Raw genomic sequence first — 25,503 nt, 5'->3', positions numbered from 1 at the left:
CTCTGTCTTATTTAGCTCCTACTCCTCTTCTTCCTCTTCCTCCATGTACCCTCTACCCCCCTTTTTCTACCCCTCTTTATCTGCTTGTTTCGTTGAGTTTCCCCTTTCACAGTCGTATCTTCTCTGCCCTTCCTTCTTAACCCATTCATCTTCCTTCGTTCCCTTCGCTCTTTGTTTCTTCCTCTTCCTCTGCATCTCCACCAACCCCCTTTTTCTACCCCTCTTTATCTGCTTGTTTCGTTGGGTTTCTCCTTTCACAGTCCCTACGTTATCGTCTCTGCCCTTCCTTCTTAACCCAATTATCTTCCTTCTTTCCCTTCCTCGTGACCTTCGCTCTTTGCTTCTTTCTTTTCCTCCACGTACCCACCAAACCCCCTTTTTGTTATCCTTCTTTATCTGCTTGTTTCGTTGAGTTTCCCCTTTCACAGTCGGTACGTTATCTTCTCTGCCCTTTCTTAATCCATTCATCTTCCTTCTTTCCCTTCCTCGTGTCCTTTGCCCTTTGTTCCCGCCCTTGTTCTTATTCGTAGGACAAGCGAACTACTTAACGACCTTTCTCTTCTACCCTTTTTTTCCCTTTTGTTTCCTTGTCTTCCTTTCCCCAGTCGCCAAGTTACCTTCTCTGCCCTTTCTTAACCCATTCACCTTCCTTCTTTCCTTTCCTTGTACCCTTGGCCATTGATTTCCTTCTTTGGTCTTTAGCGTAGGACAAGCGAACTACATAACGATCTTTTTCCTCTATCCTTTTTCCCCTCTCGTCTCTTTGCTAAGTTACCATCTCTGTCCTTTTTTAAGTTAACCCATTCATCTTCCTTCTTCCCTTTCCTCGTGTCCCTCGCTCTCCCTTCCCGCCCTTGTTCTTACGCGTAGGACAAGCGAACTACTTAACGACCTTTTTTCCTCTGCCCTTTTCTTTTCCTCTTGTTTCGCTAAGTCATCTTCTCTATAAAAAAGGATGAAGGAAAAGGCGAAGGAGAAGAAGGAGGAGGAGGAAGGGAGGTGAAAACAGAAAACGATACCAAGGGCCGGGGAGGAGGAAGGGGAAGGAGGTAGGGAGGAAGAAGAAGGGAGGTGAAATCAGAACACGTTACCAAGGGCCGAGGAGGAGGAAGGGGAAGGAGGTAGGGAGGAAGAAGAAGGGAGGTGAAATCAGAACACGTTACCAAGGGCCGGGGAGGAGGAAGGAGGCAGGATTAGGAAGGAAGGAGAAAGGAGTCCCAAGAATTACGAGCTCGACACCAGGAGATAATAGGGAGGAGGAGGAAGTTACAAAGATCCTAAACTGCAGGAAACAAGGTAAGGGAGGGAGGGAGACGCCGGGAGGGAGAGAAGGGAGGGGGAGGCAAGGGCAGCACCGTCACCATATAGCTCGCCAGGCAGGCCACGCTAGAGTCTGCGGCCGCACCCCTTCTGTAGGAAAGGAAGACGAGGGTAACCAAGTGTAGCGAGCAAGAAAGACCAGGAAGCCGGCTGATTGTTGACCAATTGTGGGGGAGGCTGTGCGTCCTGACCAGGCCCTCAGCCGACCACTTGGAAGGGAGAAAAAGACGCAAACTTATGAGGACGAGGATGGGGAGGACAAGAGGGGGAGGAGGAGGAAGAAAAGAGGCCTCGTGGATGGATGAGGTATGATGAGCCCTGACCAAGCTCTCTCTCGCCACTTGGAATGGAGGAAAACACGTAAATTTGTGAGGACGAGGTTGGGGAGGACAAGAGGGGGAGGAGGAGGAAGGAAAGAGGCCTCGTGGATGGAGGAGGAAGTATGAGGAATGATGAGCCCTGACCAAGCTCTCTCTCGCCACTTGGAATGGAGGAAAACACGTAAATTTGTGAGGACGAGGTTGGGGAGGACAAGAGGGAGAGAGAGAGGAAGTAGGAGGAAGGAAAGAAGCCTCGTGGATGGAATAGAAAGTGTGAGGCAGGATGAGTCTTGACCAAGCCCGTATTCTTAACAAGTACATGTATTGGACAAGGCTTTCGTAGGAGTTTGGGGTATTTCCATGGGTAGTTATATGGCCCTGGTGGTAGTCTGACCTTTCTTCTGTACCGTGAACCTAAAAAAAACACTCCCAAGAACCCGATTAATCTCCTTCTCGACCTAAGGAAAGCGTTGATGTGAGAAGAGAGCGTTTGAGAATACCGACATCAAACTTGTGAGGAAGAGGATGGGGTGGATCAGGAATAAGGACAAGAGGTGGAGGAAGAGGAAGGAAAGAGGCCTCGTGGGTGGAGTGGGAGTTTTGAGGAAAGAAGAGCCTTGACCAACCTCTCAGACGGCCACTCGGAAGGGAGCAAAACGCGTAGGGTTGTGAGGACGATAATGGGAAGGACAAGGGACAGAGGGGGAGGAAGGAAATGCCTCGTGGGTGGGTGTGTTACGTGGGGAAAAATGGGAACTGTGAGGAGGAACAAATCACTTGGAGGGAGGAAAATATGCATGGCGAGGAATAAAATTACTAGAGATTACAAGTAGAAAATGGGTTTACTTTGAGTGGGTTTAGCTGGAATATGTGTGTGAGTCCGTGTGTCCTGCCTAAGCCCTCACCCAGTCACTTGTAAGAGAGGAAAATACGCAGAGTTATGACGACTTAGGCTGAGAAAGGCAAAGAGGACAAGAGATTAAGGAAAAAAGATCTTGGGGAACAGAATTTTGTGCGAGGTTCTAGTGTGAACATGTGTATGAGTTTGTATTTTAAGCTCTCAGCGGGTCACTTGTAAGAGAGCAAAATACGTAGAGTTATGGGAAGGACAAAGTGGACTAGAGATTAAAGGAAAAAAGATCTTGGGGACAGTATTTTGTGCGAGGATTTAGTGCGAACATGTGTGTGACTCCGATATTCTTTAAACATTTCGATATCTAAAGTAAACACACATACATTTGACAAGGCTTTCGTGGAGGTTGTAGGCATTTCCATGGGTAGTTTCGTGACCCTGGTGGTAGTTCAACAAAGCCTCTGTATACTGTGGGCTTGAAAGAAAACATTACTTATGAGAACCCACATTAGACAGCGGTTTCGAAGGAGTTCTGGGCATTTGCAGAGGTAGTTTAATGACCCATATTCTTTAAACATTTCTGCATTTAAGCCCACACATTTGAGAAGGCTTTCGTGGAGGTTGTAGGCATTTCCAGGGGTAGTTTCGTGACCCTGGTGGTAGTTCAACAAAGCCTCTGTATACTGTGAACTTAAAAAAAAAAAAAAAACATTACTTATAAGATCCCACATTAGACAGCAGTTTCGAAGGAGTTCTGGACACATTTGAGAAGGCTTTCGTGGGAGTTTGTAGGCATTTTAGGGGGTTTTTTCGTGACTGGTAGTTCAACAAACCCTCTGTATACTGTGAACTTAAAAAAAAAAAAAAAACATTACTTATAAGATCCCACATTAGACAGCAGTTTCGAAGGAGTTCTAGGCATTTGCAGAGGGAGTTTAATGACCCTTTTTGTAGTTTAATCATTCCTTTATGCCATGAACCTAAAAAAACTCATTAGAACGCGGTTGAGCTCCTTTTCGGCCTTTGGTATTAGCTGATGTGAGAGGCGGAAGTGTTAGGAATACCGAGTGAGGAGGAGGTTACAGGAGAGGCTTGGGAGGGAGGGGGGGGGCGTGTACCAAGGGGCGTAGGGCGTAGCGGAGAGGTGAGCGGCGTTGCGTGTTAAGCCTACCTCAGAGCCGGGCCGGAGGTGTCAGGGTGGGCAGCACGGTGTAAACTTTATGGGCCTCTCGGGTTTTTTGTTTATGTAAGAGGACTAATAAATTTTCGAAAGTTCCACGAGCCCTGTATACTTAGCCTGGCTCGTGGGGTTTAGAAGGACCTCGGGGAAGGGCTTGACGCATTATCCTCCTGAAACTGACCTATCTTTCGGACACTCCTCTGAAATCTTTTATGGTAACAGTGAGTAGCGGGCTTTTTTTTTCATTGCTGTTTTTTTTTTTTGCCCTTGAGGTGTTTTTTCCACTGTATATAAAAAGAATAGTAATACAACACTTATATTTTTGTCACTCTGATGAAGTTTAGATATGTATCCTTCTCCTCGTTAAGTAATTCATCATAACATCTCAGGAACGATATATATATATATATTTTTTTTTTTTTTGCATAATTTTTTTCTTTGCTATCTTTTCATGCAGGAGCAGTCAGTGTGTTGAGATCATTTCTTTCCTTCTTTCTTTCTCTCTATCTTTTCTTTATTTCTTTCTATCTTTTCTTTCTTTCTTTCTTTCTTACGTTCTTTGTTTGTTTGTTTGTTTGCTTGATTTCATTGTTTCTTCCTTCCTTCCTTCCTTCCTTTCTTCTTTTCTTTCGTCCTTTGTTTATTTCTTTGTTTATTTCTTTCTCTTTCTTTCATTCTTTCTTTGCCTTCCTCCCTTTCTTTCTTCCTCTTTTTTTTCTTCCTTCCTTCCTTCCTTCCTTCCTTTCTTTCTTTCTTCCTTTGTTTCTTTGCTTCTTTCTTTCTCTTTCTTTCATTTTTTCTTTGCCTTCCTTCCTTTATTTCTTCCTCTTTTTTTTCTTTCTTCCTTCCTTCTTCCTTCCTTCCTTCCTTCCTTTCTTCCTTTGTTTCTTTGTTCGTTTTTTTTCCCCTTTCTTTCATTCTTTCTTTCCCTTCCTTCCTTTACTTCCTACTCTTTTTTTTCTTTCTTCCTTCCTTCCTTCTTCCTTTCTTCCTTCCTTCCTTCCTTCCTTCCTTCCTTTCTTCCTTTGTTTCTTTGTTCGTTTTTTTTTTCCCTTTCTTTCATTCTTTCTTTCCCTTCCTTCCTTTACTTCCTACTCTTTTTTTTCTTTCTTCCTTCCTTCCTTCTTCCTTCCTTCTTCCTTCCTTCCTTCCTTCCTTTCTTCCTTTGTTTCTTTGTTCGTTTTTTTTCCCTTTCTTTCATTCTTTCTTTCCCTTCCTTCCTTTACTTCCTACTCTTTTTTTTCTTCCTTCCTTCCTTCCTTTCTTTCTTCCTTTGTTTCATTGTTTGTTTCTTTCCTTCTCTTTCTTTCATTCTTTCTTTGCCTTCCTTCCTTTATTTCCTTCTCTCTTTTTTTCTTTCTTCCTTCCTTCCTTCTTCCTTCCTCCCTTCCTTCCTTCCTTCCTTTCTTTCTTCCTTTGTTTCATTGTTCGTTTCTTTCCTTCTCTTTCTTTCATTCTTTCTTTGCCTTCCTTCCTTTACTTCCTACTCTTTTTTTTCTTTCTTCCTTCCTTCCTTCCTTTCTTTCTTCCTTCCTTTGCTTCCTTGTTTGTCTGTTTCTTTCTCTTTCTTTCATTCTTTCTTTGCCTTCCTTCCTTTATTTCCTTCTCTCTTTTTTTCTTTCTTCCTTCCTTCCTTCCTTCCTTCCTTTCTTTCTTCCTTTGTTTCATTGTTCGTTTCTTTCCTTCTCTTTCTTTCATTCTTTCTTTGCCTTCCTTCCTTTATTTTTTCCTCTTTTGTTTCTTCCTTCCTTCCTTCCTTCCTGCCTTTCTTTCTTCCTTTCCTCACCCAGCAGCCTATCTCCTACATCATAAAACAACTAGGTGTGTGTGCGATAAGAACCGTGACATGTGCTGCCCGCTTGCCGCATGGACACCAACGCCCATCACGAAGTCTTACATCCTCGATTCGTTTCCTCTCACCCACACGTCCCCGGGCAAGGCTGACGGTGCAGTTATCAACACTTCCTGCAAGCCAGCTGCCGGGCCTTACAGGGGTGGACGAGGCGGGAAGACGGGGAGGCGGGAGAAGGGAGGAGGGAGGCGGTGAATGGAAGAGGATGGGCTGACACCAAGGAGTCTAGACCAAGGTTACACAGATTTACATAGATATTCAGACCACATCAGGGGAAGCGGTGGCTGAGTGGTTAGCGTACTGGGGACCGGGGACGCGGGTTCGAGTCCTTACCACCGACAGAGCTGGGATTTTTCAGTCACTGTCGAGTGGCCTAAGACTACACACATGCTGTCCTGGAAGACCACCTATCAACCCGGAGTCTAGATTCTCTCTCTAAAGGAAGGCTCGAAAATGAACTCGGGGTGGGGGGGGGAGCATGAGCCAAGTAAGATGGCGCCACTGTAAACGCTTGCCTGCGCTATAGCGGGCTGGGGTCAACCATCAGGCCCCCACCAAGGAAGCCTGCATAAGCCGAAACGTAATAAAAAAAACAGACCCTAGGTGGTATGTCCTTAAACTAAGTGAGATTATATTAAATTAAATGCTACAAGTACTATTCATTTCTACTTTAGTGAATATTGAGTTGAAGGAAGTGTCGGTCGAGCTTGTTTTATAGACCGCCTTCAGCATGCTGTTAAATCGTTGGAGAGCGCTGAGGAAGCAGGTTATGATAAGCATGTTCAAGAAGCTTAGTGATCATAATCTTAAAACATTTCGGAGCCCAAGCACACACATTTGACAAGGCTTGTGCAGGAGTTTCCGGTACTTGCAAATATAGTTTTATGACGCCTCTGGTAGTGTTATCATTCTTTTGCGCCATGAACCTCCAAAAGCACTCATTAGAAAACGATTACTCTCCTTCTCGGCCGAGGGCTTCGTGGTGCAGTGGTTAGTACACTCGGCTCACAACCGAGAGAGCCCGGGTTCGATTCCCGGGCGGAATGGAAAAAATTGGGCGGCTTTTCCGATACCCTACGCCCCTGTCTACCCAGCAGTGAATGGGTACCAGGTATTAATTGGGGGTTGTGTCCCGTCTCCTGGGGTCTGTTCTCTTCTCCTATAATTCCTTCCCTCTCCTGCGCCGACTAAACGAAACTTTCCAACTTTCGTCGCTGTGAGAGGCGGAAGCGTCTGAGCCAGCGTTGCCAGATTATCGTATTCACCACATCGTCTTTATTACTCAAACTCTCGTACGTACACAAAAAACGACAGAAAATTGAAGTTAGCGTTAAAACTCCTATTTATTGATGTTTGTTTATTTGTTTTTGCATTCGTTATTGGTCAAACTCCTATTTATTGATGTTTGTTAATTTGTTTTTGCATTCGTTATTGGTCAGAACCTACGAAAATGCAATGCGATGAGTACGATAATTTGCCAACGCTGGTCTGAGCATACTGACTCTAATATCCTCCAAGTCACATGTCTCACCGCGATAAAGACAGGAAATGGAGAGTTACAGATCGCCTTCAGTAGACCATAAACTTGTTCTAATCACGCAGCAGTCTGGGAAGTATTTAAGTTATGATAAACATATTCAAAGGAGCCTTGGGTCGGCATTATACGACACTTTTGGTTCTCACATCAGTCATTTCTAAAGGTCAAAGAGGGGGTCAGTCGGGTTCTAATGAGTGCTTCTTTAGGTTCACGGTACAGAAGAAGGCTCAGACTACCACCAGGGCCATGAAACTACTCCTGTAAATGCCCAAAACTCCTACGAAAACCTTGTCAAATATGTGAACTTGGGCGATGAAATGTTTGGTAATACGGCCCCTAAAAAAGGTCGGTATTTTAAGACATTTTCGCTTTTCATCATCAGCCATTTCTAAAGGTCAAAGAGGGGGTCAGTCGGGTTCTAATGAAAACCTTGTCAAATATGTAAACTTGGGTGACGAAATGTTTAGTAATGCGGACCTGTCACCGTATTAGAATCCTGTAGTGTGACCCTTCCTCTGTACCATGAACCTGAAGAAACACTCATAAGAACCCGACTGACCCCCTCTTTGCCCTTTAGAAATAGCTGATGTGAGAAGCAAAAGTGTCTAATAATACCAACCACGTTAATAACTTCCGAGACACGATATTGCCTTAAGACCCGAAATTGACCTCTCTTTTGGCCACTCTCTATTTTCGTCTGTTGTGGGAGCGGTGAGTAAAGCTTTTCTTTTATTTTCTACATTCTTTTTGTTGCCCTTGAGGCGTCTCCTTTGTTGTAAAAAATAAAAAAAGATAGGAAATGGAGGATCTTACAATGAAAACAAGACCATTTGCATATACTTCTTGTCTGTCGCCACCGAGGAGTCACCAGCACCAGGACGCGAGGACAACACTGGTGCTGACGCGGGCAGGGCGACGACAGGCCACCCGCCGACGATGTGGTGTCAGCGTGAGAATGTTTGTCGTGGTGCAGTTGCGTGTGTCGCCGCGCACGCCCCAAGACCAAACAGTGTGCTCCGTTGCGGCGATAAAACGTGAACAACAAGAATAAAACAGGAACAAGACATGATTCAGGACAAGCAGCATGAACAAGAAAAAGAAAGCAGGAACGAGGTATTTCGATTCAGGACACACAACAAAAACAAGAAAAAGAAAAGGGAACAAGAAAAAAACGAAACCAGAAAAAAACGAAACAAGAAAAAAAAACGGAACAAGAAAAAAAAACGGAACAGGAAAACAAAAAACGAAACAAGAAAAAAAAACGGAACAAGAAAAAAAAACGGAACAGGAAAACAAAAAACGGAACAAGAAAAAACAGAACAAGAAAAAACGGAACAAGAAAAAGGAAAACGGAAACAAGACATTTCGATTCAGGACAAGCAACATCAACAAAAAAAGAAAACGGGAGCAAGACATTTCGATTCAGGACAAACAACATGAACAAAAAAAGAAAACGGGAGCAAGACATTTCGATTCAGGACAAACAACATCAACAAAAAAAGAAAACGGGAGCAAGACATTTCGATTCAGGACAAACAATTAACAAAACAATAACAAGCAAAACACAGGAACAAGACATTTCAATTCAGGAGAATCAATTAACAAAGCAACAGCAAGAACAACGCATTTCGAATCAGGGCAAACATTTAACAACACAATAACAAGAAAACTCAGGAACAAGGACATTTCGATTCAGGACAAACAATTCTATTATCACTCCGCGGCGACATAACAGCGTCAGCGAGTTGTCAGAAACGCTTCAACACCTGTATTTTTTTTCTTTACACCATGTTATTTCTTTTCTTTTTTCTTTGTTTTCGTGTGAAGCTTGTGTCGTTGCGCTGACATATATTAACTTACAAATAGTGATAATAATAATGATGATGATAATGATATATATAGAGGTAATCATAACAACTGGAAGAACATTAATGAAAATAGTGAAAATAATGAATAGTTAATATGTTAATAGGGAAAATATACTACTACTACTACTACTACTACTACTACTACTACTACTACTAATAATAATAATAATAATAATAATAATAATAATACAACTCCCCCTCCTCCTCCTCCTCCTACTACTACTACTACTACTACTACTACTGCTCAATGCCCCCCACCCCCAAGGAGTCTGTCTGTCTGCCTGCCCGTGTGGTGGTGGTGTCCTTGAGGGAGAGCAACGTGGGAGGAGGAGGAGTCAGTTCAAATGTCGAGGAACAAAGGCAAGAGTTCTGCTGGTGGTGGCGGTGGTGGTGGTGGAGGTGGAGGTGGAGAGCCATGTTGTAATCCCAGCTGGTCCGCCCTTAGACTCCCCTCACCTACCCCTACCCCCTCACTCTTAGTCACTCCCCTCTCTCCTCCTCCTCCTTTCGTTTATTTTCCCTCACGTTCGTACTCGTTTGTTTTCGTTGCAAATAAACGCAACGGGAAGGTGGGTGAATCATGGAGTTTAATATTTTCTTTTTTCCTTTCCCAATCATCCACTTCCGTATAATAAATAAACTAATATACGTAATAAGTAACGCGCGTACCTGAGGATATTACGACAGATTAATTAAACACCTGTGACAATACCTTACCTTGCTCCTCTCTTATTACGTTAGGTTAGGTTAGGTTAGGATAGGATAGGTTAGGTTAGGTTAGGTTAGGATAGGTTAGGTTAGGATAGGATAGGTTAGGTTAGGTTAGGTTAGGATAGGTTAGATTAGGTTAGGTTAGGTTAGGATAGGTTAGATTAGGTTAGGTCAGGTTAGGTTAGGTTAGGATAGGATAGGATAGGTTAGGTTAGGATGTGGGTTAGGTTGGGATGGGATGGGTTGGTATGGAAATGGATGGGTTGGGTTGGGATGGGATGGGATGGATTAGGTTGGGATGGGTTGGGTTGGGATGGGATGGGTTGGGATGGGATTGGTTGGTTTGGGATGGGATGGGTTGGGATGGGATGGGTTGAGATGGGTTGGGATGGGATGGGTTGAGATAGGTTGGGATGGGAAGGGTTGGGATGGGATGCGATGGGTTGGGATGGGCTGGGGTGGGATGGGATGGGTTGGGATGGGACGGGATGGGTTAGGTTAGGTTAGGTTAGGTTAGGATAGGATAGGATAGGATAGGTTAGGATAGGATAGGTTAGGATAGGATAGGTTAGGTTGGTTAGGTTAGGGTAGGTTAGGTTTTGGCCATTCTTTACTTCTCTCTTTTATAGGAGCAGCGATTAGCGGTTTTTTTTTCCCTCACTTCTTTTTCTTACCCTTGAGCAGCTTCCTTTGCACACAAGTTAGGCTGGGTTAGGTTAGATTATATTAGGTTAGGTTAGGTTAGGTCAGGTTAGGTAAGGTTAGGCTAGGTTAGGTTTTTACTTCTTCCCTACCACTTGTCTGGCTAACTGGTTTGATAGAATTGGCCATTGTCTTATCATATCTTTGCATACAAGTTAGGTTGGGTTAGGTTAGGTTTTATTAGGTAAGGTTAGGTTAAGTCAGGTCACGTTAGGCAAAGTTAGGCTAGGTTAGGTTCTTGCTTCGTTCCTTCCACCTGTCTGCCTAAATGGTTTGATAGAATTGGCCATTGTCTTATCATATCTTTGCATACAAGTTAGGCTGGGTTAGGTTAGGTTATATTAGGTAAGGTTGTTAGGTCACGTTATGCAAAGTTAGGCTAGGTTAGGTTCTTACTTCGTTCCTTCCACCTGTCTGGCTAACTGGTATGATAAAATTGGCCATTGTTTGATCATATCTTTGCATACAAGTTAGTCTGGGTTAGGTTAGGTTATATTAGGTAAGGTAAAGTTAAGTTAGGTCACGTTAGGCAAAGTTAGGCTAGGTTAGGTTCTTACTTTGTTCCTTCCACCTGTCTGGCTAACTGGTTTGATAGAATTGGCCATTGTCTTATCATATCTTTGCATACAAGTTAGGTTGGGTTAGGTTAGGTTATATTAGGTAAGGTTAGGTTGTTAGGTCAGGTTAGGCAAAGTTAGGCTAGGTTAGGTTCTTACTTCGTTCCTTCCACCTGTCTGGCTAACTGGTTTGATAAAATTGGCCATTGTGTTATCATATCTTTGCATACAAGTTAGTCTGGGTTAGGTTAGGTTATATTAGGTAAGGTTAGGTTAGGTTAGGTTAGGTCAGGCAAGGTTAAGTTAGATTAGGTTCTTACTTCGTTCCTTCCACCTGTATGCCCAGCTGGTTTGATAGAATTGGCCATTGTGTTATCATATCTTTGTATACAAGTTAGGTTGGGTTTGGTTAGGTTATATTAGGTAAGGTTAGGTTAAGTTAGGTCAGGTTAGGCAAGCTTAAGTTAGGTTAGATTCTTACTCCGTCCCTACCACCTGTCTTCCCAGCTGGTTTGAAAGAATTGGCCATTGTCTAATATCTTTACGCCTGATTTTTTTTTTAACGTTGTATTAGTCTCCATAAACAATAACATGGCTGATTCATCTTTATTTGACCCGTTTTTCAAGGTTCGTTAGTTTTGGAGATTTTCATATATTTTTTACGACTGTGTTTGTCAGGTTAGGTCAGGTTAGGTAAGGTTAGGTTAGGTTGGGTTCTTACTTCGTTCCTTCCACCTGTCTGCCCAGCCTCAAGACATCACCCTTCTCTTGTCTTACCTTCCCACCGCTTTGTTAATCTTTCTTATCACTCATTGCTTCCTTATTACTTCCTCATTACTTCTAAGTCGTGAATTCATAACAACGACAAACCTAACGACAAACCCAAGACAACTTAACACCAAGCAATGTCGCCCCTCAGCCAAGCACCTTCACACCCCACCAGTTCCTTGCCTTGCCCTCCCATCCCATCGCTCGCTCCATCACACAGGAAATGAGTCGGTAATTCGGTCCACCTGAGGCACGGAAGCACAGACGCACAGACACCCACGCGGCGCACTCTTGGGCTGGGGAGACGGAGGTAGAGGTGGGTGCTTGCTTGCCTACGTTGAGCACCTGACGTTCTGAAAGGTCTAAATAAACTCGATCTTGGGCGTTCTAAAGCTGTTGTTAAGGGCGCCACATAGTAATCAGGGAGAATGAGGTTGAAGGATTGTTTATTTTGCGGATGTTGAATGAAGTATTAGTGTTATTATTGTTGTTGTTATTATTGTTATTTTTATTTTGGCGTGTCTCTGGGGGATAGGTTTTTATAATTGATCGTAGTGTAGGTGTTTTTGTTGTTGTTAAGGGTGGTGATGGTGGTGGTTGTGGTGATGATGATGTTGTTGTTGTTGTTGTTGTTGCTCTTTTTCTTCTTCTTCTTCTTCTTCTTCTTCTTCTTCTTCTTCTTCTTCTTCTTCTTCTTCTTCTTCTTCTTCTTCTTCTTCTTCTTCTTCTTCTTCTTCTTCTTCTTCTTCTTCTTCTTACTACTACTACTACTACTACTACTACTACTACTACTACTACTACTACTACTACTACTACTACTACTACTACTACTACTACTACTACTACCACTACCACTACTACTACTACTACTACTACCCACATAAGCGTCTAGGTCATCAACGGGTCATCAATGTGGCGGGGCAAGTGAAGGCAGGTGAAAGTGGTGGTGGTGGTGGTGGTGGTGATGGTGGTGGTGGTGGTGGTGATGATGGTGGTGGTGATGGTGGTGGTGGTGGTGGTGCTGGGGGGCGTGGCACAAGGCTAATGTTGGTCTCCTGTAACGTGAGGATTGTGACCGCAACACACACACACACACACACACACACACACACACACACACACACACACTCAGATAGAATGATGGATAGATAAAAAGATAGAGAAACATACAGATAGATAGATGGATAGACTTACTGATCTCTCTCTCTCTCTCTCTCTCTCTCTCTCTCTCTCTCTCTCTCTCTCTCTCTCTCTCTCTCTCTCTCTCTCTCTCTCTCTCTCTAGATACACTCACCAATACATTCCTTTCATTCCCTTTCCCTCCAACCCCTCCATAGTATCTCCTTTCCCTCCAGAGAGAGAGAGAGAGAGAGAGAGAGAGAGAGAGAGAGAGAGAGAGAGAGAGAGAGAGAGAGAGAGAGGCGCCTGGTATAGGAGATTTAACAGAAAAAAAAAAAACTTGTAAGACGAATACCAATGAGAGAAAAAAACTAGGACAGGAAGTTACGAAATGCAGAGGGAGGGAGGGAGGGAGGAAAGGGAGGGAGGGAGGGAAGGTAAGAAATGAGGAAGAGGAGACGGTAACAGTAAACGGGAAGAGAGCAAATAATGAATAAAATGAGGAAACGAGGACAAGCAATAAAGGAAGAGAATGGAAGAGAAAGGGATGAATGGAGAAGAGGAGAGAGAAAGGATAACGAGAAACGGAAGGGAGAGTAAAGAGGAATAAAGGAAGGAAGGAAAGAAGGGAGATGAATAACGTAATAGAGAGGACAAACAGAAAAGGGAGAGAATGAAGGAAAAAAGGGAGGAATGAGGAAGAGAAGGGAGAGAGAGAGAAAGTGTAACGGAGAAGGGAAGGAAGAATAAAGAGGAATTAAGGAAGGCAGGAAGGGAGACAAACAGTATATTAGAGAACAAAGAGAAAAGGGAGAGAATGAAAGAAAAAAGGGAGGAATGGGAAAGAGAAGGGAGAGAGAGAGAAAGTGTAACGGAAAAGGGAAGGGAGAGTAAAGAAGAATATAGGAAGGAAGGAAGGGAGACAAACAGTGTAATAATAGAGAGGGCAAATAGAAAAGGGAGAGTATGAAAGAAAAAAAAGGGAGGAATGGGAAAGAGAAGGGAGAGAGAGAAAGTGTAACGGAAAAGGGAAGGGAGAATAAAGAGGAATTAAGGAAGGAAGGAAGGGAGAAAAACAGTATATTAGAGAGAACAAAGAGAAAAGGGAGAGAATGAAAGGAAAAAGGGAGGAATAGAAAAGACGAGGGAGAGAGAAAGAGAGAAAGCGTAACGGAAAAGGGAAGGGAGAGTAAAATGGGATACAAAAAGGAAGGGAGATAAATATACTAAAGGGAATGAGGTTACTAAAAGGGAGAGAAAGATGAAAGTAATAGAAGGAAGGGAGGGATTAAATGTAGGGAGATTAAGTAACGGGAGGAGTTGGAGGAAGAAATGGAGGGAGATTTAAGTAACGAGGAGGAGTTGGAGGAAGAGATGGAGAGAGAAATGGGAGTAAGGTGAGAAGGGGAGGGAGGGAAGTGAGGAAGGGGAGGGAAGAATGCAGAACAGAGGGAGAAAAGAAAATAATGGGGAGGAGAAGGGGAGAGAGAAGAAAGGGAGGAAGAACTGGGAGAAAGGAGGAGTGGAGGGAGGAGGGGAGGGAAGAAAGAGAGGAAGAAGTAGAAGGGGAGGAGAGAGAGAGAGAGAGAGAGAGAGAGAGAGAGAAAGGAAGGGAAATACAGGGAGAGGAGGGAAGAAAGAGAGGTAAAACAGGGAGAAGGGAAAAGTGGAGGGAGGAAGAACTAAGAGGAGGAGGAGGAGGGGAGGAGGGATTACAGAGAGAGAAAGAAAGGAGGAAGAGAGAAGGGAGGGAGGGGAGGGAAAGCGAGCAGGGACGGAGATAAAAGATAAAAATCAACACTGTTTTCAATTTCTCTCCCACGTCTGACCTTTTTTTGCCTCACCTTTCCTCCAACTGCTAAATCTTTTCCCTCCTTCCCTCCCTCCGGTCCTTCAGTCCTTCCTCCATCCACCATTCAACTATCCCTCCTTCCCTCCCTCCCTCCCTCCCTTCCTTCTCTCCCTCTATTCAGTGAGAGGAGAAACACAATGAGAATTACAGAAGAAAAAATTATCATCCTCTTCACTGCTTATATTTTATTCTCTCTCTCTCTCTCTCTCTCTCTCTCTCTCTCTCTCTCTCTCTCTCTCTCTCTCTCTCTCTCTCGTAATAGTAGTAGTTGTAATAGTTGTAGTAGTAGTAGTAGTAGTAGTAGTAGGAGGAGGAGGAGGAGGAGGAGGAAGGGGAGGAGGAGGAGGAGTGAAGAAGAAGGCGAAGAAGAAGACGAAGAAGAAAAATAAGAAAAAGAAAAATAAGAAAATAAGAAAAAGAAAGAAAAAGAAAAAGGAAAAAGATAAAGATAAAGAAAATGAAGAGGATGGAGAGAGAGAGAGAGAGAGAGAGAGAGAGAGAGAGAGAGAGAGAGAGAGAGAGAGAGAGAGAGCACCCATAAACATAACAAACAGCGTCGCACATTTAAAAAGAACATTAAGTATATCAAATTCTTGCCTCGGTTTGAATATAAAGAATGCCTACCTTTATCACGTGACCACCTTACCTGTACCACCTCAGCCCCTCCCCCCCCTCTTCCTCCTCCCCCTTCCCCCGCCCGCACGTGACTCACCAAAACTATACCGTGAATATAACTGACTCACGTGGACCATTTCAATCACCAGGAACAGATGACTTACTCTTAACTCACCGACGCAGACCCCATAGAATTTCCTCTCGTCGTCGTCATCACCATCATCATCATCATTATCATCGTCACTATCATCATCATCGTCCTAACAAAGCCAACACTATGCTCGGGTTCATAGCGAGGAACTTCGAGTGTTAAACGCCAGACGTGATGCTATCCTTGTATAATTCCATGGTAAGACCCCATCTCGAGTATGCAGTGCAGTTTTGGTTTCCTAATTACAGAAAGGACATTGAAATACTGGAAAGGGTTCAACGAAGCGCCACACCACCATATCTATCTATCTATCTATCCTTACACATATCTATCTATATCTATCTGCCTATCTATCTTATCTACACACACACACACACACACACACACACACACACACACACACACACACACACACACACACACACACACACACACACACACACACCGAACCTTTCCTACTGGCCTTCCCAAAGTGTAATTATGTAATTCGATGCAAGACTAATTAACAGCCTCCAAATTACACACCTGGTGGTTTGTGCATTAATGAAGCGTCACGTAAGTTCTCACCTGTGTGTGTGTGTGTGTGTGTGTGTGTGTGTGTCAGACGATTAGTTAGCCTTACCTTACCTTACCTTACCTTACCTTACCTCACTTTACCCTACCTTACCTTACCTTACCTCAGTCAGTCAGTCAGTTAGCTAGTTAATCAGATAGTTAGATAATTTATTGGTGTGTAAGCTTGTTAGTTGTAGTACAGATAATTAATACGTAAGGTAGTTATGTAATAGGTCGTTCATCTTGACCACACACACCACCGCACTTTACAACGAAACACGAAACACGAAAATCAATCCAACACAAACGTTAAACAATTATACGAACTGCAGCATCAGCAACAACACGTGACATTAGCAGTTAACAATACGGTGAACTAATTTGCATGGGAGAAGGGGAGGCAGAGGACTGGGGAGAGGAGGGAGTAGAGGAGGAGGAGGAGGAGGAGGAGGGGAGACAAGGGGCAGCTGGAGAGGAACGTTACATTAACATCGTGACGTAACCACCTGACGGGGAATGAGGGAGGGAGGGAGGGAGGGAAGGAGGGAGGGAAATAAGGAACTAAGGTTGAGAGATGGAGGTAAGGAGGGTGGAGGGAACGATGGAGGAGAGGAAATATAAGAAGTGGAGGGAGCAGAGAGAGAGAGAAGTGGGTTACAATGGAGGATGGAGAAAAGGAAGCGAAAAATATGTCGTAATGGAGATTAAAATTATGTAAATGTTAAAATAAATCATGGCGCCTGATTAATATTCCTAGTGTGTGTGTGTGTGTGTGTGTGTGTGTGTGTGTGTGTGTGTGTGTGTGTGTTTTTGTGTGTGTGTGTGTGTGTGTGTGTGTGTGTGTTTCAGAGAGAGAGAGACTGGAAATTGGGTTACTAATTGCATCACTGAATGAATTTTATGCTCTCTCTCTCTCTCTCTCTCTTTCCCTTTCCCTTTCCCAACCTTTCTCCGTATCACCCTCTCACCTTCCCTCTCTCCCTCCCTCCTCCTTATCTCCCTCCCTCCCTCCCTCTCTCTCACACTCCTCCAGGTAACACCCAGGTAGACTAACACCTGGACAACCGTAAGAGGGAAAGTAGCAAGGTTAGGGAGCTGGAAAACTTACCTTACCTTACCTTGCCATACCTTACCTTACCATACCTTACCTTACCTTACCTTACCTTACCTTACTTTGCTTTACCTTACCTTACTTACCTTACCTTACCTTACCTTACCTTACCTTACCTTGCCTTGCCTTGCCTTGCCTTACCTTACCTTAATTTACCTTGCCTTACCTTACCTTACCTTACTTTACCTTACCTTACCTTACCTTACCTTCTCTTACCTAATCTTGCCTTACCCTATCTTACCCCAACTTGTCTTACCTTATCTTACTTTACCTTGCCTTGCCTTCCCATACCTTACCTTACCTTACCTCACCATACCATACCATACCATACCATACCTTACCTTACTTTACCTTACATTACATAACCTTCCCTTCCCTTCCCTTCCCTTTCTTTACCTTCCCTTACCTTACCTAACTTTACCTTCCTCATTCTCCCGCCTTACCCTCGACTAACTGCCTTTCCTCTTGCTTACCTCACTGGAAAAAGGGGGGTAAGGGGGTGAGAGGGGGGTAGGTGGTAATTGAGGGGAGTGAAGGGGGGGGAAGGGGAGTGAGGGGATATAACGGAAGGGGAACAGAAGGGGAGAGTTGACATTTACCGATGGGGAAGAGCACGAGGAGGAGGAGGAGGAGGAGGAGGAGGAGGAGAAGAGGGGGGGAGGGGAAGTACACGGTTATGTGATGCGTTGTGCCTAATGGAGGGAATATTCGAGAGAGAGAGAGAGAGAGAGAGAGAGAGAGAGAGAGAGAGAGAGAGAGAGAGAGAACACGATGGAGTCACACCTCTCAAGATATTTGCTCAGCTTGGCATGGCATCCTCTCTCTCTCTCTCTCTCTCTCTCTCTCTCTCTCTCTCTCTCTCTCTCCGTCACCAGCTGCCGGGGTGGAGGAAGGAGGACGGGGAGACGGGGAGGGATGGTGGAGGAGGAGGGAGAAGAAGAGGGAGGAGGAAGGGAGGGAAGAGGAGGGGGAGGGGGGAGGAACCAGGTGGACGAAGTGATAGGACAAAAGCCGATCGTTGTAGAAAGGGAGGGAGGGAGGGAGGGAGAGAAGAAGGGAGGGAGGGAGGAAGGGAGGCTGTCAATAGCGGGAGGGAAGCATATAAAGGATTGTGAAGGGAGAATGGAGAGGAGTAAGGGACTACGTATGAAAGGAAGAGGAGGAGGAGGAAGAAGAGGAGGAGGAGGGAAGAGTAAGACGGTAAAGAAGAAGGAGGAGGAGGAGGAGGAGGCTAGCAACTGGAGGGAAGATGAAAAAAGAAAGGAGAAAACGAAGGTTGTCAACTGAGAAGAAGAAGAAGAAGAAGAAGAAGAAGAAGAGAATGCAAAGTAGATAATGTTAAGAAGAAGCAAAAGAAAGAAGAAGAAGAAGAGGAACAACAACAACAACAGCAATAACAACAACAACAACAACAAGAAAAAGATAAAGGAAAAGGAGAAAAAGATGATGATGATTATAATGATGATGATGATGATGATGAAGACGTATATTCGTCCACAGTAGTCAACGTTTAAGCTTCCATTATACATTTCCTCTCTCGATGGCCATCTGTACGGAAGTCGAATTTACATAATCACCATCATCCTTATAGGTGCGGAATATATGAATTACTTTTTAACTATCTCTCTTGTATTTTCAGACTTGTACGCTACTTTCAATCTTGCAAGCGCTATTTCCACACCCCGAGAATGCATCAGAATGTCTGGCTTTATTAAATATGAATTACTTTTTAACTATCTCTCTTGTATTTTCAGACTTGTACGCTACTTTCAATCTTGCAAACGCTATCCTCACACCCCCGTATTGTATCAATGTCTGGCTTTATTAAATAATATGAATTACTTTTCTTCTCTCTCAGTGTATTTCAAGACTTGTACTACTTTCAATCTTGCAACGCTCCTTGTATCCGTATTGTATTAAAATGTAAAAAATTTACACGCTTGGTAACACAATTTAACTATTCTACTACATATTTATACGAACTCTACTTGTATTTCCAGAGAAGCAAATGCCAATTCCACACACACAATCACGCCAAAGGATGTATTAGAATGTATACCTTTTATTTTCGATCAAAGTAACCCCTTCCCTAACACACACGCATGGTCCCACAATTTAACTATTCTATTACATATTTAAACGAACTCTACTTGTATTTCCAGAGTAGCAAATGCCAATTCCACACACATAACCACGGCAAAGGATGCATTAGAATGTCTACCTTTATTTTCTATCAAGGTACCTCCTCCCTAACACACACGCATGGTCCCACAATTTAACTTTACTTTACATATTCAAACCTTACTTGTATATTTCCAAACAAGCAAACGCCACAACACACACAACCACGCCATACACTGCATCGGAATTTACATATCCTTCTCACTAACCTCCTCGTATCCTCAAACATACAAACTTTAACGTAAAACTAAACCCAAACACACCAAAAAGAACTACAGGAAAGGACACATACACAACGCACACTAACATTATCACCGCTCACACACACACGCACACACACACAACGCCGTCCTAGAAACCCTCAATCAGACCTAATGTTTGAGGCAGTTTAGTTGACGCGCCGCCAGTCCCGCCTCACTTTCCCTCACCTACGCCGACAGCCGACATTCAGGGGAGGGAGAGGAGGAGAAAACAACGGTGATAGAGACAGAGACAGCCAGAGGAAAGTTCGCGTGGAGAGACTGACACAGAGGGACGGAAACAACTTGGTGAGGAGAGACAGACGGACAGGTAGATTTGGAAACAGCGTGATGAGAAGGAGAGACAGGCAATGAAGTCGCAAGGATTAACAGACAGAGAGAGACGGAAACAACTAGGTGAGGGGAGACAGAAAGACAGGTAGATTTGGAGACAGCGTGATGAGAAGGAGAGACAGGCAATGAAGTCGTAAAGATTAACAGACAGACAGACACTTATAGATGTAACGTAATGACAGAGAGACAGACAGATGGATAGGCAGAATGACAGACTTGGGAGACAGCACAGTGACAGGAAGAAAGGCAGACAGATTAGAAGCAAGAACAGACAGACAGGTAGACAGATATATTTTTGCTGTCGTGTTGTAAGATCTTTTTCTCACCAAACTTTTACGTAAACTTTTTCCTCCTTTTTCCCAGTGATGTGGAGACTGAGCACTCACACCAAGTTCCTCCCTCCTCCTCCTCCTTCTCCTCTTCCTCTACGTCCCCATCCTCCTCTTCCTTTCTCTCCTTCCTCTCCTCTTCCTACTCTTGAATACTGTCACCAAGTTCTTCCCTCCTCCTCCTCCTCCTCCTCCTGCTGTCACTACGGTTGCATACTAAAGCGATTGGTCGTGCCGCAGATGTCGAGGTTCTTTGCAGTCAGTCCGTTGCTTACATCTCGCTTCTCTTCCTCTCAACATGCCCGCCGCGTCTCCTCCTGTCTCGCCCGCCTTGGTACTGCTGCACGCGTTGTTGATTGGTAGTATTACAGGGATTCCTATTTTATTTTATTTTTTGTGTGGTGGACAGTGGGACGAAGAGGGTTATTGGTAGCACTGCGCGTTTTACATAGATAGTTCCTTCGTTTGGTAGTAGTGGTAGTAGTAGTAGTAGTAGTAGTAGTAGTAGTAGTAGTAGTGATATTGCTTAGTAGGAGAAGTAAAACAGCATTCCATTTTAATTTCAAGGCAATATCGTTTTCATTTAGAACAGTCCAAGAAAACAAAACCCATATTGTAGTAGTAGTAGTAGTAGAAGTAGTAGTAGTAGTAGTAGTAGTGATATTGCTTAGTAGGAGAAGTAAAACAGCATTCCATTTTCATTCAAGGCAATATCATTTTCATATAGAACAGTCCACGAAAACTAAACCCGTATTATAGTAGCAGTAGTAGTAGTAGTAGTAGTAGTAGTAGTAGTAGTAGCAGTATAACACAACCATATTCATTCCAAGGCAGGATTACTCTCATTTCGAACAGTCCAATAAAACTAGACCATAACAGCCAGCTGCCTCTCGGGACCTTCACAGCCTCAGGAACGTTTAATCCCGCCGACAGCACGAGGCGGGCTCAGGGACCATGGCGGGTACTTTCAGACGCTGCCATCCTTCACGTCAACTATTTCCAGAGGCCGAAATGGAGATCACTCGCCTTCTAATGAGTGTTTTTGGAGGTTCATGGCACAAAAGAAGGATCAATCTATCAGAAGGGTTATAAAACTTGCTCTGGAAATGCCCGAAACTCCTGCGAAAGCCTTGTCAAATGTGTGTTCTTGGGCTTCGAAATGTTTAAGAATATTGCTCCATAACTCTTAAACGTCTTAGCTCCACACAACCACTATTTCTTAAAGCCACAGTCGGGTTCTCATGACTTCTTTACGTTCATGGTACAGAAGCCTTGTCCATCTATCACTAGGCTCATAAAACTACCCCTGGAAATGAGATCGGTCGGGTTCTAAAAAGTGTTTTTTCAACGTTCATGGTGGAGAAGCCTTGTCCAACTATCACTAGGGTCTTAAAACTACCCCTGGAAATACCCACAACGCCTACCAAAGCCTTAACCAATGTGGGAGTGTACGGTCGATATTGTCAAACGCTTCCATCCAAAGACCGAAAATGAGATCAGTCTGGTTCTAATAAGTGTTTTTTCAACGTTTACGGTACAGAAGCCTCGTCCAACTATCACTAGGCTCATAAAACTACCCCTGGAAATACCCACTAACGCCTACCAAAGCCTTAACCAGTACGGGAGTGTGAGCTTCGAAATGCTTGAGGATATGGGCCGAGGGTAGCGCCTTGGGGGGGAGGGGGGGGGAAGGGGGCTGCCTGTCTTTTGTCACGGCCGCTGCCCCCGTCAATGGCGCCGACAGCTCAAGCCAAGTCCAGCTGTCGGGGAAGGCGGCTGTCAAAGGAGCGATGAGGGGGGGAGGGAAGGGAGGGGTGGAGGGAAAGGGAGGGAAAGAGGGACGGGACCTGTACACGTAATTAACCGCTATTTTGTGTGTTAGTTTGTACTTTCACTCTAGATACCAGTCTCTCTCTCTCTCTCTCTCTCTCTCTCATCAAACTTTATATGCAAGTTATTAAAGATTTGTGATAAGATTTTAATTATATTCGTATCGTCATCATCATCATCATCAGAGAGAGAGAGAGAGAGAGAGAGAGAGAGAGAGAGAGAGAGAGAGAGAGTTTGATCTGGCTCAAATTCACAGTAACAGCTGAAGGAATGGCTGGGAGGTAAAGGGGGGGAGGGAGGAGGGAGAGGTGGAGGGGAGAGCGATGAAGGGGGGGAGGGAGAGAGGGAGAGTGACCGAGAGTTAACCTACGCACCGCACCGTTGGAACAGCTGGAATGGCGTAAAGTTTGTCCAGACACACACACACACACACACACACATACACACACACACACACACACACACACACACACACACACACACACATACACACACAGAGGCATTCAGACAGACAAGCACACATACACAGACATACAAACACAGTCACGCAAGCAAATAAAGCCATGCAGAAAAATTATAGACATACAGACATACACAGACATTAACAAACACAGACAAACGAACAGACGCACACGTAAACAGACACAAAAGCTTACAAACAAACAAACAAACTTAAACAAACAGACACAGACATACAGACATACAGACATACACAGACATTAACAAACACAGACAAACGAACAGACGCACACGGAAACAGACTCATAAGCTTACAAACAAACAAACAAACTTAAACAAACAGACACAGACATACAGACACACAAACACACAAGTGGATTAACAAAAGTCGAAGAACAGACAGGAACAGACCAAAAAATACACCATTAGACAGACAGACAGACACAAACAGACAGACAGACAGACAGACAGACAGACAGACACACGTACAAAGACAGACACATAAAATAACACCACAGACAAAAATAAATGATATAGTTAACTCCTAAAATAAAAAGAGAAATTCACTTCATATAGAGACAAATGTGTGTAGACAGGAAATCAGACAGACAGACAGACAGGCAGACAGGCAGACAGACAGACCGGTTCCAAATGGCTGGTCTACGAAACAGGACGGGAAGGGAGGAAGGAGGAAGGAAAAAGAGAGGAAGGAAGGGATGGAGAGAAGGGGAGAGGAGAAAGGAAGAAGGGAGGGAGAGAGGGAAAGGAAGAAGGGAGGAAAGTAGAAAGGAAGAATTGCGGGAGAAAGGAGAGAGAGAGAGAGAGAGAGAGAGAGAGAGAGAGAGAGAGAGAGAGAGAGAGAGAGAGAGAGAGAGAGAGAGAGAGAGAGAGACCCGCTGAAACTACTATACCGCGCCAGAGACCATTATACTCGCTTTAATTAATATATAATACGCCATTAGGAGCTTCCCGCGGCCTGGGCATTGTGAGGCGATGGGACCCGGGGAGCAGAACACCATCTAGCGGCGGCATAGGAAAGTACTAGCGGGGATAAAGGGGGGAAGGGGGGGACGAAGAAGAGGTTTGGTTAGGCTAGGAAAGTACTAGTGGGGATAGGGGGGGAAGGGGGACTAAGAAGAGGTTAGGTGAGGTTAGGTTAGGAAAGTACTAACGGGAATATAGGGGGAGAAGGGGGGGACTAAGAAGAGGTTAGGTTGGGTTAGGTTAGGTTAGGTTAGGTTAGGAAAGTACTAACGGGAATAAAGGGGGAGAAGGGGGGGACTAAGAAGAGGTTAGGTTAGGTTAGGTTAGGTTAGGAAAGTACTGGTGGGGATAAAGGGGGGAAGGGGGGACTACGAAGAGGTTAGGTTAGGTTAGGTTAGGTTAGGAAAGTACTGGTGGGGATAAAGGGGGGGAGGGGGGGGGGGTTAAGAAGAGGTTAGGTTAGGTTAGGTTAGGTTAGGAAAGTACTAGTGGGGATAAAGGGGGGGAGGGGGGGGCTAAGAAGAGGTTAGGTTAGGTTAGGTGTGATGCTGGGGTTAGGTAGAGAATGGTGTTGTTGTTGTTGTAGTTGTTATTGTAGTAGTAGTAGTAGTAGTAGTAGTAGTAGTACTAGAAATTAGTAATAGTTGTTTAGCTTATTATTGTGATCTTAACCATATCGTGGGAATTACCTTTTTCAATTACAAAAATAAGGACTGGGTGTTTTTTTTTTTTTTTCGTGTCTACTTCACAATTTACTCCATCTACCTTTCCTTCCCTCTACTGCCTCATTAAATACCTCTACGTCTTTCAACCCACAGCTATAGGGCAACTTGAGGCCAGCAACCCCACAACCCCAGCCTCTTAACTTTCTTTCATTTCTTATATATTAAAAAGAAAAGGATCTCTACTGACCAATTCAAATGGGTCAAGGGTTACAACAAACGCCGATATAAGTAAAGTACTGAGAACTAGCCAGCAGGATAGAACGCGCAGTAATGGATATAAATTAGAAAAGTATAGAATTAGGAGGGAAATAGGCAGGCATTGGTTTAGTAATAGGGTGGTGGGGGAATGGAATAGACTAAGCAATCACATAGTTAATGCAGGGACGATAGCTTGTTTTAAGAATAGACTGGATAGCTACATGGACGAGGATGACAGGTGGTAATGGGGGGATATCTGGAGCTGCCTTGCGTATGCCAGTCGGCCTCTTGCAGTCTCCCGATGTTCTATGTTCTTATGGTCCTGCCCCTGCCAAAAACTAGTCACCCTTTCATCTCCTATTCCTTCCATTCCACCTTTACGAGCATCTCTTCCATTCCGGCACCCTTCTATCACGTTTCACCCCGCTTCACCCTGATCCCTCCCTTCTCGCTCTTTCCTCTCGACCCCTCCTTTCACCCCTACAGCCCCCCTTCATCCCCTCCTTCTGCCTCCCCCTTTACGAACATCCCTTCCACTCCGGCACCCTTCTATCACGTTTCACCCCGCTTCACCCTGATCCCTCCCTTCTCACCCTTTCTCCCCAACCCCTTTTTTCACCCCTTCCACCCCTACAGCCCCCTACATCCCCCACTTCTGCCTCCCTCTTTACGAGCCGTCCCTTCCACTCCGGCACCCTTCTATCACGTTTCACCCCGCTTCACCCCGATCCCTCCCTTCTCACCCTTTTCCCCCGACCCCTCTTTTCACCCCCTTCCCCCCCCCACCACGACCCTATCCGCCACACCGCGCTGCCCACAGTAACGACACCTCTGCAGCGCCTCCCGGTCGTCATTACTCTATTTTTCTGCTCTCCCGGCGCGCAGGAAGTGTAATTATCCTTTTTAGGACTCCAGGTTGACTATTCCGGGAGGATGAGTCAGTCTGCAGGGAGGGAGGGAGGGAGGGAGAGACGGGAGGAAGGAAGGAGGAGAAGTAGCAACATCCCAAAGATTATGTAGCACTCTCTCTCTCTCTCTCTCTCTCTCTCTCTCTCTCTCTCTCTCTCTCTCTCCTGTTTCGCTTTGGTAGGTCAGGAAAGGTGACAAAAACGACAACAACAACAACAACGGTA

At 44.5% G+C, this 25,503-nt stretch overlaps 1 long non-coding RNA gene across 1 annotated transcript in view; it reads left to right on the top strand.

Moving 5' to 3' along the window:
- Window positions 1–25,503, top strand: part of LOC126984050 (uncharacterized) — a 71,615-nt gene that overhangs the window by 7,553 nt on the left and 38,559 nt on the right. The window lies entirely within an intron of this gene.

Source organism: Eriocheir sinensis, chromosome 55 (assembly GCF_024679095.1).
Source record: "Eriocheir sinensis breed Jianghai 21 chromosome 55, ASM2467909v1, whole genome shotgun sequence".
NCBI classification, from domain to species: Eukaryota; Metazoa; Arthropoda; class Malacostraca; order Decapoda; family Varunidae; genus Eriocheir; species Eriocheir sinensis.
This window is presented reverse-complemented; position numbering and strand designations above follow the sequence as displayed.